The sequence below is a fragment of the Cryptomeria japonica genome, chromosome 11, assembly GCF_030272615.1.
Source record: "Cryptomeria japonica chromosome 11, Sugi_1.0, whole genome shotgun sequence".
Lineage (NCBI taxonomy): Eukaryota > Viridiplantae > Streptophyta > Pinopsida > Cupressales > Cupressaceae > Cryptomeria > Cryptomeria japonica.
The window spans coordinates 204,332,770-204,346,594 of NC_081415.1; the positions used below are offsets into that span (position 1 = coordinate 204,332,770).

Consider the following 13,825-nt stretch of genomic DNA (forward strand, 5'->3'; position numbering starts at 1 on the left):
AAGATTTAATGTCCTCCCAAAAGGGGACATTACAAGTGGTACCAGAGAATCGTTCTTGCCAGCTTGAGGGAATCGAGAGTAGATTATAATCATACCATTACAAGTATGAATCGTTATTAATTAAAAAGAGAAATGCCAAACATATAGTGATTAATAAGTAATCAGGTTCAACACTTATCTCAAAGACCAGAGCATCGTTCTTGCCAGCTTGAGGGAATCGAAAGTAGATTATAATCATACCACTACAGGTATGAATCGTTATTAATTAAAAAGAGAAATGCCAAACATATAGTGATTAATAAGTAATCAGGTTCAACACTTATCCCAAAGAAGATTAATAACAAAGTGATTAGTTGCATGCCTATCTGTGAATTGAAGACATATTCAAATTATTTGGGGGTCTACGCTTTAGTTATATAGATAACACATATAGTGAGTTCATAATTGTCATAACTGAGGTAGAAGCTTAAATGTAACTTTGTTTAAGCTTTGGGTGACATAATTGACCTATTCATAATGTGTTTCTCTTAACAGAGAAGGCCTGATTGTTAATGTTCACCATTAAAAAACAAGACTCTAATTTGTTGGATTTAGCTATTCTGCTACTGGGTTGGCAAGAATTATTAATCAGTGTTGTGTATTGCTTGCCTTCTTTTGCTATCTTTTTCCTCAGAGATGGAGGATTGAAAAATATATATTTATCTCAAGGAAGCCTTGAAGTGTTTAATGGGTTCATCAATAGCCAATGTGTAGATGTGGGACAACATATAGACATCTTAATTTCCTTTTCCTAGTCACTGATTTTATTTGAGAGACAACATATAGACATCTTAATTTCCTTTTCCTAGTCACTGATTTTATTTGAGAGACAACATATAGACATCTTAATTTCCTTTTCCTAGTCAGTGATTTTATTTGAGAACATGGTGTTGTGATCATGATCACTGTATCACGGACATTGGAGGTACTGTGAACTGAGAAGATGTATTTATAGAAGGTTTTCGTGTGAGCAATGAATTGTTTTGGGAGGGCAGAGCACAAGTTTTGGCCTGAAAATTATCAGTGAAAACCTTGGAAATCGTGATTAAATTTTGAGGAGAGTTGTATTCTATTCACTCTATTTGTGGTCAAATAATAGATAAATAAAGCCAATCCAACATACATTATATCTCTCCAATTTTTGTTATTGTAATTGCTTCTTCAGCCTACTTTATACTTAAGTTGCTAATTTTATACATTATACTTAAGCTGCTAATTTTATTTTAGGATATGTTCTGATGTCCAAGGACAACCATGTTGAGGTTGGAGGAGACCCCGAGCATGAGTTTCAGTGTACTCCTTTGGAGCTAAATAGTCTAACAAATACTAAACATGCACAAATTTTATAAGATATTTGTTCTTCCATAAAAAAAAAATTTACCTTCCAAGGAACCCAGTTGAGTAGCTGATTGCACTGCCGTCCAAGTGACATTAAACTGAGATGCAAGTTTCATTTGGTCTGACTTTGTACTCTTTCATCAGAATTTTCCTCAAAAGGGTTAGAATTAATCATAAGGTTTTGGAGAATAAAAGCAGGCCGAGTTGGCGATGAAAATAAGAGAATTCCCATGCTATTTAGTTATGTTTACCTGAGTTTAGATGAGCATCTGCATCTGTGTGATTGAGGTGAGCTTTGGGAAACGGAAGAGGAAGGAAAAATGGCAATGAAAATGAAAATGGGCAGCGTTGCAGTTTTGTTGTTGGTGTTAATGGCAATAATAGTAATGGCCAATATTAGCGTGGCTTCGGCGCAAGCAGGGCCATGCTTTAAATTCCTGTGCGTTAACGATGGCGGCTGTACAGGATACGCAGACAGCCCTAAGTGCTGCAACATCGGCGACTGCGGGAGTGGGATTGGATTCTGTGCCGCCACATGCTAGCAACCGCCTTCAATGGTTTGCTCAGACAAAATAAATTGAATTGAATGGTTTGCGGTTTGTGTGTTTGAGCAGGATATTTGGTTCAACCTTTACACATTATCTGGGGGAGCAATAAAGCCAGCCAGTAAAATTTACAACAAACTCAACAGTGGACTAGAAATAACCTTGGTAGCTAATTCAAAGGTTGTTACCTGCAATGACGACTCTTCCATACCCAAGCACTGATATATTTTGACAACTCTTGATCAAGTGAATAAAAAAAATAACAACTCAACCATTGACGTCATTGGAATCATCATTAGTGTCATCCAAGCTCAATGATACGTAAAAGAGATGGTACAGAGGTTCCTAGGCATACCATTAAGTTAGTCGACATGACTCGAAGAACCATTGATGCTACACTATGGGGTGCAATGGCAGAAAAAGAAGGTACTGAACTCCAATGAAGGTATTATTTACAAGAAACAACTATTCTTGTTATCAAGAATGGCAGTGTATGTGAATTCAATGGAAAGGTAATAGGTACAAAATTTAATACAAGCCTCTTCATAGACCCTCCTATAGAGGAATTGGCCCAACTGAAGATTGGTTAACCAAAATGTTGACATTGGACAAGAAATTGCGCATCAACTTGCTGCACCTACTCCCACCCCTCAAAGAATGACGATCAGTGAAATCTGGGCACATGCATCAAATTCAGTGCAACCCTTCTATTGCATTGTAAAGGCAACGACACAATAGAGAAAATCTCAGTCATTTTTCTATCCAGCATGTCCAACCCAAGTAAATGGAAAACCATGTAAGAAACGATAAGAGGAGACTAAAGAAGAAACTTGGTATTGTTCTAAGTGTAACATGACCCTGTTTGAGTGTAACTATAGATACATCCTCCAGACAAACCTGCAAGACCACATAGATACAATATGGGCTATTGAATTTGATGAAGGGGCAACAAAACTTATGGGCATGCTTGCAGAAATATTATACATGCTTCAATTTGATGAGAATGCTGAGAAAAGAACCACAAGGGTAATAAAAAATGTGACATATAATCAATTTCTCTTGAGCCTAACATGTAGAAATGAAACATACAATAATGAAGATCAACTGAAAGTTGCCATCACCAAGGGAAAGCAGCTATATTTTGCCTCGGAGAGCACTATACATCTTGAGATAATCAAAGAAATGTGTACTGATATGAGCCCCCAGCCTTAAAGCGAGCACACAATTGTAAATATAGTCAAGGATCTAATTACCCCTATATAATATAGAAGAAAATAAATCCCCCTGATGCAAGTGTTGAGGCTTAAAGGCATCATATAGTTGTAAATAGAGTCAGCATACATTTGTAAATAGAATGAAAATGTAATTTACCCCTACATAATATAATAGACAATAAATCTTCCTAATACCAAAATATGTGTGTGTGTTTGTGCGTTTATGTGTGCATGTGTGTGTGTCTATGCTTGTGCATTGTAAAATAATGAGTCATGAATGCCAATTTGTGATGGTCACACTTGGAAATTACCTTTTATCTTGATTATCTATTTTTGAAATCTTGCTATCATTTTTACATAGACTTATTTTTTCATCATTTGTATAAATGATAAAAGATTGTGTGATCTTTTAAGTTATAAATATTTACTAATTGATTCTTTTTCATTAATTGTATGTGATAAATGGTTTGAGTGTGGTTTTTTCACAATTTAAAACTGACCAATTGTTGTTAACTCACAAATCGAATACATGGGATCCTCTTTTAAGTTCTAGAGCTGACCAATAAATGTTTTATCATTTATTTACTAATTAGCCGATAGGATTTTCCAGGTGGGAAATGCCCCATTAAAAGAGTGTCTCACATCGATAATATAGTTGGTCATCATTCTCTCCATTGTCGTAAAGTTGCAGTTGTCATTTTCCTCCATTTTCATGAAGTTGTAGTTGCCGTGGAACATGGATGCGTGTGGTAAATTTAACCCACATGGAAGCATCTCGAACCTCATGGTTTCCAAGCCCTATGATTTACAATGCCATATTCTATCGGAGCAACTGCATTAAAAAAAGAGATTAGAATATGATGCACGACAAAGCTACTCTATCTTATTAGAAGAGCAATTTAGAAGCTACAAGAATTCCTAAACTGAAAAAACACAAGATACAATGCTAAGTCAAATTGAAAATCTCAAAACAAAACAACAATTCAATGGTGCCAGAAATTACAAGAATCCAAACAGCTTCAATGAGCTTTGTCTCATAACCTTCTTGTCTCTGATCTTGCTTCACATTCATACACATTCAATTTTCTTCCCAAATTCTTGTTAAATATCTCTTGCTTGAGTTGTCCCCTTTATATCCTTGTAAACTACGCATCTTTGAGTTCCTTTTTTCATTGCTTTTCAGTAAGCATGCTGATCTTTTATGATATACTCTAGATTATTGCAAGTTTCTATCTTATTTTTACGTACCGATCAGTTTCAAATCTATTAAGCTTAAAAAATGACAATCAATTATGAATGTTTTAAACTTTAAAACTAAAAAAATATAAACTTAATGTATATAATTTAAATTCTTCGTTAGAAGACTCCCTTTGGACCAATATGCTATGATGTTTATGCTTTTCCTGATGAATACTTCAAAAATATGGCTGACTCCAGCACTCAAGGAACCACCAATCACCCTAAACAAATGCAAAATCAAAGAGAACTAAGCCGAAAAAGATGTCGAATGTATTATGCCAGCCATAAGGAGCAAATAGCTATACATAGGCATTTGAAAATAATAGAACAAAACGAAACTAATCCCGTGGAAGGAAAATATGCAAATGTGACAAATCCTCAAGCTCACCAAAAACTACATGTACTCTCTTAGTCATGTTTTTCATATTTTAGTCACACCATTCTTGTTTTGGAAATTATCACAATGTTTTGTTGAGAATAATTTTCTCACACCATTCTTGCTTTGGGAAGTATCGCACCGTTATTGTTGGGAACAATTTTCTCACACCATTATTGTTTTAAGAAGTATCACATTGTTTTTGTTGGGGATAATTTTCTTGCACCAATCTTATTTCAAAGGAGTTTTCTTCTATTTATGAAGAATGGCATGATTTATATTGGAATATTTAGCCTTGACTAATTGTTATTTATTTCAACATTCAAAAAAACTTTAATATTTGTCTTAAATTAGAAAAGAAAATAAGTATATATGTCTTATTTTTAAAAAAAAATTATTTGGCTAATTACTAATAGTAAATAATGTTAGTATATAAAAGAAGAATATATTATTGTCAGTCTTGCTTTTCATATTTTAGATTCTTTTCATGTTTTAATTATGAATGATAGATTGTCTTCTGCTCTCTGTTCTAATCTACTTTCACAATTTATGTCATGGCCCTTGTTGTTTCCATCTTTGTTCTACTCACCTCTTTGGGTTGTCGCTCCATCTCTAGTGATTTGGAATCTTTGGCTTGAAAGAAATTCAAGAATCTTTAAACATAAATTTGCATCTTTGGCAGACATAATTGGTAGAATTCAAGCCTCCATTAGTGAAGTGGTGATCTCTTTCATCATAAAAATCTAGATCATCTCAGGCCTTTTTCTCATTGGGATAATTAGGTCACTTGGCGATGGTCTTCGCTTCAATTGATGCCTTCTCATGGGGTTATATTAGATGGATTTTCTTCACTTCTTAAACACAAGATGGCTAAATGGAGTCCTCCTCCTTTTCCTTCATATAAACTTCAGTTTGATGGGGCATCTAAAGGAAATCCGGGGAGGTCTGGGATTGGGGTAATTATTTTCTATCACTCTTCAAAGATCATTAAAGCAGTGGGTAAATATATTGGCCATGGCACTAATAATGTGGCTGAGTTTCAGGATTTATCCTTTGGGCTTGACCTAGCTCTTTCTTTAAACATTAAGGATATTGTTATTGAAGGTGATTCAATGCTAGTCTTTCAAGAAGTTGCCAGCAAAAAGTGTCTTTCTTAGCACTTGCAGTATTTTTTAGATCACATTCTCCTACAACTAAAAGGTTTCTCCACTTTCTCTATTTCTCATTGTTTTAGAGAGATCAATGTCTTTGCAGATTTTATAGCTAACAAGGTTGTTGTTGAGGGTGCTGACTATATAGAACTTGCCCCTTCAGACATTCCTATCTCCTGTATGAAGCTTCTCTCTTAGTAGTTCTTCCATTTAGAAATCCCTCATTCCCTACTCTTGGTGTGGGTGTTCTTTCATAAGTGTCTATAATGAAGGTGTTGGTCTTTTGGGCAATATCTTTGTTGTTGACATTTATTGGGAGAATTTCTTCATTAAGGAGAGTGTTTGTTGTGGTTTCTATTTTTTGGGGTGAGCTGCCTTTTGTTCGAAGTGTCCTATCTCATCTCCTTGCTTTATGGGGTGCTTCACTTCCTTGGATGGCTATAGCGGGATGTTGTCTTTCCTTATGGCAGCATCTTTATTGTAGATATTTCTGGTAGTAGCTCCTTATTAAGTATGGAGGGTGGAGGGGCAAACTATGCTCGGCTGACTTTTTGATAGTCATTAGGTTTTGAGTTGTCTCCCATGTTGTTCCTTGGCTGCATTTTTGAAATATTATGGATACCTCTGTTGATGGCTATCTCCTTATCTTCTTTTGTCAGTTGGTCTTTCTCTATTTTACTTTCTTTAGCTTTTTGGTAAGTTGTTGGCCAATTTATACGAATAAAAATGTATGATCTGTTTGTAATTATTTTTTATTTTGGGACATCTTATGAATGGCTGGCAGTTTTGGTATCTCTAGGACTTCTTGATTGGCTTTGTCTAGTTCCATGAAGCTACATGATGGGTTTATGGGATATCATCAAAGTTGATGAGTACCTCGGTTTCCATTGGATATTTTGGGGACTGACTTGGTATCGGATCTCCCATGCAAATCATTAGTTTTCATGGTTGGATTTGTTAAACTACATTGATTTTGATCTTCTGCTTTTTTTATCATTTTTCTTTGTGGTTGAATTTGGGAAACTTGTAATGAGCTTTCGTTTCACATTATGTGGAACTGGTCCTTCTATTGAATCATTATGCCTTGTTCTCATTCTGTTGGAAGTTGCCTTAATGATTGGATCTGTTGAAAGGTATGAGGAAATTTCACCTTTTGGTTTGAGGTTTCTTGCTCAGCATTTTCTCTTATGATGATAAGATAATCATGCAGCGGTTATCCTTTCCCTTGTTAAATTCAGAATGGTGAGCAGGTATGGTATTCATTCTTGTTTTGTGTTTTTTTCTAAATTCATAATGCTCTGCTTTATTTTTAGAGTTCTTGGCAAAATTGATGGCTATTGGCTTCTTCTGAGGAACTGGAAAGTACAGCTAATATGGTGGTGTAGATGGCTCCTTATCCTATTGTTGATATTATGGCATTTACTATGGACTATTTTTTGGATCGGCCTCATTTTGATTCCTGAGGGTTTTCTTCATCCTTCTCTACTCCTTATATGGATGGGCATTTGTTTGCTAACCATTCTTATGCTGACAGGATTGCTTTTACTTGGTTCCCTTCTGGCTTTGTGTTTTGTTCTTTGCAGGGCCTTGGTTACATGTGGGGCATAGACAGATGGGTTTTTGGGTGTTGGCACTGACTTTGTTTAGGATATGGTGGCTTCTTTTGGGATGTTATCTTCTTCACTAGATCCTACAAGCTTCTCTCAAGCTTCCTTTATATCTAATGTGATTGGTGATGTAATCTGGGGTTTTTTGTGGGTTGCCTATGGGCTATTGTAATGGGTAGATAGGCTTCTATTCTTTTGAGCTATAATGAAGGGTTTTCTTACTGGTTCTTTCGCTTCAGTGCTCATTGAACTAGACACCATGTAAAAATTATAAAATTTAATATAATTTCAGTGGTTCATCCACTTTTATCAAAAAAATAAATAAATATGAAGAATGCATGGGAAATAAAGGATAGTCACACCATTCTTGTTTTGGGAAGTATCACACTATTTTTGTTGGGAATAATTTACACTATTTTTGTTGGGAATAATTTACACTATTTTTGTTGGGAATATTTTTTTCACACCATTGTTATATATATGTGTGTGTGTGTGTGTGTGTGTGTGTGTGTGTGTGTGTGTGTGTGTGTGTGTGTGTGTGTGTGTGTACGTATATATGTATATGTATATATGTATATATCTATATGTATATATCTATATATCTATATGCATATATGTATATCTGTATATATCTATATGTATATATGTATATATGTATATGTGTGTATATATATATGTGTATATGTATATATATATATATATGTATATATATGTATGTATGTATGTATGTATATATAACTTTATTTCATTATTGTAATAATAATTGTCTTGAACTAAAAAAGAAGAATATATTACTCTCAATCATGCTTTCATATTTTAGATTCTTTCATTTTTTAATTATGCATGAGAGTTGGTTAATAAAAATTAAGAATGCATGGACAATAAAGGAGATTTGAACGCTATCTTTGTTTTGGGAAGTATCACACCATTTTTGTTAGGATTAATTTTCTCACACTATTATTCTCTTGGGATGTATCAAACCATTTTTTATTGGAATAAAATTTTCACACCATTCTTGTTTTGAGAAGTATCACAAATTTTATCTATGAGTGGGAGCCAAATATGGTTAAATAGAGAAGGGTAGATCTCCACTAAGATCTATTCGCTAGTAGTTGGCTTAAAAAGATGCTTTAGCCAAAGCTTTTGAAATCATCTTGTGAATGATTGTGTTTCTTTACTCTTTGCCATATCATGATGTTAGATAAATGGTCAAAATCTTTTTCTATGTGTGTGAAATTGTATGTTAGATGCATCATACTACACTAGATTCTATCCCACTTACTGGTTTGAGATTTCTAGGTACCTCATGTAGGGTCAGGTATTCCTCTAGTTGAGAAGAATTTTGAGGAAACTTATGCTTCATGATTGGGCCACGTAACAAGCATTTGAAGATCATGTTCTCATCTCACAGTTTGCATGCGAAGGAGAGTTTATGGAAGCTAGAGACTTCAGTACCTTGATGTATCATCGTATTTATCAATATGATGAGATGGGCATAATGTCTAGGTCACATGATTAGATAGTGACAACATGGGCATTATGCCTAGATCATGAGAAATAGTTAAGTGGATGAGCTTTTGTGAACTCAATTATTGTAACATCATTATGAAGAGATGAATTAAGTAAATGTATTGAGATGAGCATTATCTACTATGTCATATTATTGATTTATTTGGAGTAAATTATGGGAATTATGTTTTGGAATTGTCCATGTCATTACAAAGAAATTATTTATCGCAATTCAACACATAAATGATTGTATTGATTATAACAGATTAATTATTTATGTTTAAGAGACCTAGTTCCACTCAAATAATTGTCCCATAGACTACAATGTATCAATTATTTAATCCCTTCCCTATAATGTATTAGTTGTCTATATGGAAGACCTAATCCCACATTAAAAAAATCAATTCTTAATTACAACATACCAATTATCTAAATATTTTCCTTCTTTACTCTTAATCTAAAATACAACAATTTTGAACCGTGAGTTGTACCCAAATATTTGGTCTAAAATGTAAAATTGATATGATTGTAATTATGCATATGCACAATGTATTAACAAGGCATCAAAGAATATGTTCAAGTTCAATATATCAATTCAAGGTAAGACATTATAACAATAAGAGTTTATGTGTCGAACTTAAGTCAAAGTCACAAGAGTTAGTAAGAAGTAAATAAAATAAACTTGTTACAAAAGTTGGAATTATGAGTTTTATGAAATTGTAATATAAGTGTAATTTTATTAATTTCTTTATTTTATATAGGAATACATAAAATAGGAAGTTATGCTAAATTTTAAATTCATTTTTTTTTCTTATTATAGTTAGTTGCAAAATAGTTTTTTATGAATATAAGCTCTATTAATTTTTATGAAAGAAATAAAGTTATATTTTATCTTTTTTTGGTTGAAAATTAAATATGGATATTATTTATGTCAAACAATTATGTGAATCATCTTTTGAGTCATGTTTGATCAACTAATTATGATAGTAAATCCACTAAAAAAAAATTATGTGCAAGTTTAATTTTTAATAAAATCGTATAAAAAACCAAAGTAATATGTTCTATACGATAGATGTCACAAACAACCACATTGGACTAGGGAAATAATGATCATTGAGGAGGCTAGTTTTCTTTTTCATTCAAGTAGAATTGTTTATTACATGTGAGATAACTTATAATTTTATTCATGAATGCGAGTTGAATATGGGTAAACAAAGAAGGGGAGATCTCCACTTAAATATATTTGTCGATAGTCAGCTTAAAAAGATACTTTTGCTAAACATTTTGTAATCATAGATTGTGAATGATTGTGTTTCTATCCTCTTTTCTATATCATGATGTTAGATGCATATCTTTTTCTATGTTTATGAAATTGTATGTTAGATGCATCACGCTACATCAGATTCCATCCCACCCACCGATTCCAGATTGCTAGGTACCTCGTATAGGGTCAGGTATTCTTTTAGTTGAGAAGAATTTAAAGGAATATTATGCATGGAACAAGCCAAAATCATGTTCTCATCTCACATTTTTCATGTGAAGGAGAATTCATGGTGGTTGGAGACTTCAATACCTTGATGTATAATCATATTTGTAATGCTTGAATTTATAATGGCCACATTGTGACTAAACAAAATGCAATTTTATTTTTTTTGATAACGTTGAAAAAGAAACATCTCTCCCAAGTGTACAACAATCATCCATTTAGTTTGAGAAGAGTTAAAATGATCACTTTTATATTGAAACATTCAACTCAAGTAACTCCTCATGTATCTTAAGTATTTTCTAGACAATTGTACTAGAGGGTTCTTATACCATTATAATTGTTAAATCTTCTTCAAGTTATACTATGTAAATATTTATATTGAGTAAAAAGCATCTCGTCCATTTACTATAACTAAAACTATCCATCTCTATCCCAAACTATATGGTGGATCAAAATATGGCTTACATGAACTTAGTCTTGGTGGGTAAGTTTGTAGGACCACATCCCAACATTGAGGCTGTTAGAGCCTGGGTGTCTAGAAAATGGAAGGGTAAAGGTCAAATTGATGTTGTGGCTATGGCTGGTGGTTTCTTCTCTTTTTCATTCACTTGTGAGGAAGATCTTCAATCTGATTTGGGGGTGATCCCTAGATGTTGGGCAAAGACTCGCTGGCCCTCAAAAAGTGGGAACCAGGATTTAATCCCAAAGATTGGGAAAGTAATGAAGCCCCAGTTTGGGTCAGATTGCTAGGTTTACCCATGGAGTTCTGGGGAGAAGAGATTTTTGTGGGAATTGGAGCATGTTTTGGAGAGCTAATTTCAGTTGACCCAATGACTACAACTAAACGACGCCTTATTTATGCCAGATTGTTTGTCAATGTCAAACAATATACCAACCTAACATTTGAGATTGATATTTTCCCTAAGTTGGGAAGATGGGTGCAGAAAGTGCAGTATGAATCCATCCCTTTTGCGTGTTTTCACTATAAAAAGTGGGTCATTGGGCTAAACAGTGTTCATCTAAGCCAAAGAAGGAATGGAGAAAGAGGAATGACAAGCCGCTCTTAGAGAAGAGGGATGCCCTACCCTATAATCCTCCTCTAGAAGGATTGTAAAATGATTCAAATGGATCTGTCGATCCCTCTATCCCTCCCTCGATTATGGAAGATGGGGTCATGCCTGGAGCAGGTTTTACCTCAAATACACCTGTGGTCCCTGCTCCTGACCCTCTGCTCTTGGAGGATAATGTTTGGGAATCCCCTATTGTGAATTCTCCCTATGAAGAAGGGAATACTTTAAAGGCTAACGGAACTGTCCCAGATATTCCCATTCAACTGGTCATTGAAATGGGTAACTCTATCAAGGTGAAACCCCAAGTTTCTCTCACACTAGAATCATCACAAGAAGACTCCTATCCTTTTATTGAGATCAAACCCAAAAAAAGAAGAATTAATTTCCCTATTGGTCAATCTACTCCGACCTCTGGGAGTTTTCAACCAGAAATAGACAAAAAGCGGACTATGGGTCAGATTCACGGGGGGTGGGGAGGCCACCCAATGTGGTTAGTAGAGATAGGAAGAGTTGGGCTTCCATTGCAAACAAAGCCCAAAGAATGTTACCAAAAATGTGGATGGGATCCCCCTCTCTTTCTAAATGAAAATTATTTTGTGGAATATAAGATGATTGAATCATCCCCATAAGCATGATCTACTATCCAACTTGATTAGGGATCATAAGCCGGATATTTGACTTGTTCAAGAGACGAAAATGCTTGGTTGTAAAGTGGAAAAGATTAAATTGGCAATTTTTGGAGATTGTGGTGTTCACTATGTTGATGTGCATGGTGCTTCTGGCGGTATCATCACTCTTTGGCAACTGGTTGGCAATAGTGAGCCCCTTCTCCTATTATTTGGTGACCAGGAGCATAATGGGAGAGGATAAGAACAGACAAGAGCCCTCTACTTGCGAGAAGTGGAAAAAGAATAAAGATGTATGGCAGGAAGTCATCAATGGTGGTCTCATCCCCTACCTGGACCGGCTTCATGGCCCCTCTCCTATGATTATGGAGGCCTTTGTTAACGAATGGAAAAAAGGGAGTCTCAGGGCTTATGGTGTTGATTATCATATTGATGAAACTTTGGTGGCGATCATCGCTGGTCTGGCTATGACTAGAAGAAGGTCTTACAGGGATAGAAAAATTGGCGACGAGGACTAGTCAAGTTTCTTTGACAAAGACAAGGAGCGCTCCAGAGTTACCAAGATGGCCGATGGCAGCTATAATAGAAAAGACCTCATGGCCCCATGGGTTGACATGGCAGAGTTTATAATGAGGTATAACACCCTCGATGGCAAGTATGCAAGCATCTTCTCCTACCATTTCACTATCCTAAATCATTTTCGACAAGGTAAAATTATCTCTGCTCCCTACTATCTAGCCTCCTCCCTTGAGAATAGCCTAGAAAGCACCTGGAAAACCCTAACAACCCTGTTCTTCATGAGGGGCTTATTGTCCTTATCATGGAACATGCCAAATCCCTTGAAATTATGCCCCCACTTGCTGAGATTGGCCTGCAGATGGAGGTCCAAGATGTCTCTAACTCGAAGATGGACCTGGATGATAGCGGAGTTCCTATTGATGACCATAAATACGAACCTATAGATGAAAAGGAAAAGATGGTGACTCCTGAGATGCTCACCAGCAAGAATACCCCCAGATGCGCGGCTAGCAAATACAAACCAATAACAAGCCGATCTCCAAGGCCGAACCCCTCACCAAAAAGAAAAAGATGGCAGCGAAGGATCATAGCCCGCAGATTACAGACCAAGGGATTGAACTGGACATCCCTATCAGTCTCCAGAAAGAAAAATAGGGGAAGGATGGTAGTCTGATTAACCTGGTCATGGAAGCCACCAAAAGCTAGGAGTGTTGCTAGAAGTGGGTCGAGCTTGAAATTGACACCCTGAAAATGGGGGTTAAAGAAATAATTGACATTTTCACTGCTTCCCTGAACCCAGCAAGCTAGAGAAACTCATGATCATGACTCAAAAACTCTCTCAGAATATTGAGGTAATGAAATGTAATCAGGGACAAAGGATTGATAAGGTGGAACAATCCATGGCTGAGATTAAGAAAAATCTCAAGAACCTGGTCGACATTAGTAAAGAAGCCATGAACAACAGGGCTTGAAAAGATTAATGACATGAGTGTTGATTATACATCCTATCACAATGACCTGATGAAAGATCTTGGAGGAGATGATATGGCTGCTAGAGATAGCAAAACCACTTAACCCAGTTCCAGAACCAAGAGCAGAAGCAGCAA

The 13,825-nt window shown here is 35.4% G+C and overlaps 1 protein-coding gene and 1 long non-coding RNA gene across 2 annotated transcripts in view; one reads left to right on the top strand and one right to left on the bottom strand.

The window, feature by feature from the left end:
* The window catches only part of LOC131067651 (DEAD-box ATP-dependent RNA helicase 15), a 75,665-nt gene extending 74,877 nt beyond the window's left edge, over positions 1–788 (top strand). The window contains exon 12 of the transcript XR_009359348.1: positions 354–788. The gene's annotated coding sequence lies outside the window, so the exon portion shown is untranslated. The remainder of the gene's footprint in view (positions 1–353) is intronic.
* LOC131859770 (uncharacterized) lies at positions 755–4,732 on the bottom strand. Its single transcript, XR_009359349.1, has 2 exons — positions 4,140–4,732; positions 755–3,968 (listed from the first exon to the last, which is right to left on the bottom strand). It is a non-coding gene; the product is annotated as an uncharacterized LOC131859770 (long non-coding RNA).
* Between the last annotated feature and the right edge of the window lie 9,093 nt (positions 4,733–13,825).